The sequence below is a fragment of the Colobus angolensis genome, unplaced genomic scaffold (assembly GCF_000951035.1).
Source record: "Colobus angolensis palliatus isolate OR3802 unplaced genomic scaffold, Cang.pa_1.0 Scaffold439, whole genome shotgun sequence".
In the NCBI taxonomy this organism is placed as follows: domain Eukaryota; kingdom Metazoa; phylum Chordata; class Mammalia; order Primates; family Cercopithecidae; genus Colobus; species Colobus angolensis.
In genome coordinates this window covers 915,665-918,259 of record NW_012117810.1, presented here as the reverse complement: position 1 = coordinate 918,259, position 2,595 = coordinate 915,665, and positions in this window count along the sequence as shown.

The window sequence follows — 2,595 nt, the reverse complement described above, 5'->3', positions numbered from 1 at the left end:
AACCCTGTTCTGGGGCTTGAGGAAGATGATGGGAGGAGAAAAAGCATGGTCGTGTTTTTGGAAGCATCCAGGCAGACAGCACAGACAGTCCACTTCTTCCTCCCCTCTTCATCTGGTCACAGACAGGAAAGGGCCAACTAATTTGTAAGAAACTTTCTTCTCCAAGGCTCCATACCCATTCCCTCTACTCTGGGTAATTTGTCTTTCAGTGCGTTGACTTCCAGAATCCACCACAACCACACTGGAGGAGTGTGAAAGGGCAAGAGCTTCTTGCTCTTGTATATTCTCTGCGTCTGCATGCAAGGAACACTTCTGAACATGACACCGAGACAGGAACACCCACTGACTAGAGGCTTTGCGATTTGCTTAGGGCCTTTGACTGTGAAATAGAAGTTCGCTCTGAGAAGTCTAGGTGACTGAGGGATTTGTGGATCTTCTATGTGTCCTGGGATCCCAATTTGTTCAAGGTTGTTTGGGAGAGGACTAGGAAATGTTGAGAAATGAAGAAGGGAGGAAGGGACGAAGGGACGAAGGGAGGAAGGAAAGGGATGGGGGACCAGATGGGTCCAGGGAGATTCTGATGTCAATAATTGTGTATGATTCATTTCCAAGTATTCCATACTTTCACTAGCATCTTGAATGTAGTAGGTACTCAACAAATTCTTCAAATGAGATTAATTATACAACCCCTAAGTGCCTTAAAGGGTGATCCTGTTCCCAAAACTGCAGAGACATCAATTGCCACAGGGGGGCGACAGAGGCCAGAAGGTGAGAGTAGGCACCAGCGTTCACAGGTGGGGAGGGGGTAGAGTTGGCAGGGGAGCTAAGTCGAAACTAAAAGGAAGGAGAGAAAACTGAAGGAAAAAAAATCAACATGGTGACTTTTTGGTCCAAGGGGGGTAGTGGGCTCTCCCTGAGAGTGATGCAATCTGAGGAGGTGGCTGGACTATGAATTTGATTCTGAGCCAGTGAAGGACTTTTGTCTCCCAGAACTCTGGGGGAGTCTCAGTGACTCACTTTTCCTCAAGCAAAAATGAAAAAAGACAACCTTTCACAGTCAGCCATGAATTGACACAGAAAAACAGGTTCACAGGCCAGAAATCTACAGAAGATTCTCCAGCCTCTTCAGTCCCCAGACACTGGAATGATATGGAAGAGGCTCTGGAGGACTTAGGGAGAAGAGGTCAGTTTTCTGCATCAATTATTTGCTTACTTGTTCCTCTTCCCTCTCTGGACTGTGAATGCTCCAGTGTGGATGATGAATCTTTACAACTTGGGAATTTAGTAGATGTTTCCTGAGCTCCAATCATGCACCAGTCAGGGAAAGGACTCTTGCATGGTTGAAGTTTCTTTTCTAGTGTTGGAGAGAGGAGGTAGACAGGCAGTAAACTGGTAAGCAAATAAATGAATAAATAAAATTTTAACTTGTGATAAATGCTACAATGGAAACATTCAAGGTGAATTGGTAGATAATAATTGGGTGCGGCATGGCCAGGCTACATTCCGCTGGATGTCAGGGAAGGTCACTCTTGGGGGAAGTGGTATTTGCACAGAGATCCCAAGGATGAGAAGGTGCCAGTCACATAAAGAGCACAGGAAAGAGCATTTTGGGCAGAAGAGATATCAAGTGCAAAGACTCTTAGAGTGGAAAACAGATTTGCCCCTTCAAAGAAGAAAATTCACCCCTGGGCATAAAGCTTCTTGAGCAGTGGGGAGACAAGGCCACCGGCTAATCGTGGAAGTCCTGTCAGATAGTAGAGGAGCACTCAGGATTAACTCAAACGCAGTAGCGAAGAACTAGATGCCAAATTTGGGGTATAATATTAGATTTTTCCAAAGAGTAACTTTATTACTTTCATTGGATTTTCTAAGAGGTCTATAACCCTCCTCCTATGCCCTAAACATTAGTAATACCTGATTTAGAGAAAGAAGACTAGGTCCATGCTCTTAGAAAGATAAAAGGTGCAATTTGGAGCAACATACAGTGTATTTTTGCATGATACAGAGAACTACCCAGCAAAAAATGCAGTTATCTTTGAGGAGGGCAAGGGTGAAACTTGAAATGTTACCTGGGAAACCAAAGGCAGTAGGCAACTTTAAATGACCACAGATGTAGTAGGAACATACAAAGAAAGCTGAGGACAAATGGCATTGATGGGGAAGTTGAGGCTCTCATGCTAGAAACCAAGTTTGCAAACAACCAGGCAATGATTTCGAGATACTAGAGAGCTGTAAGAACTTAATCTTCTCATTTATAAAAATGTGTCCAAAAGATTTCCTAAATCTAACTGCAACATAAAGATGTCTGATACATCCCCTTAAAACGATGTTCCCGCCGGGCGCGGTGGCTCAGGCCTGTAATCCCAGCACTTTGGGAGGCTGAGGCAGGTGGATCACCTGAAGTCAGAGTTCGAGACCAGGTTGGCCAAACTGGTGAGACCCCGTGTCTACTAAAAATACAAAAACTTAGCCTGGCGTGGTGGTGCACGCCTGTAATCCCAGCTACTCGGGGGGCTGAGGCAGGAGAATCGCTTGTGCCCAGGAGGCAGAGGTTGCAGTGAGCTGAGATTGTGCCACTGCACTCCAGCCTGGGCA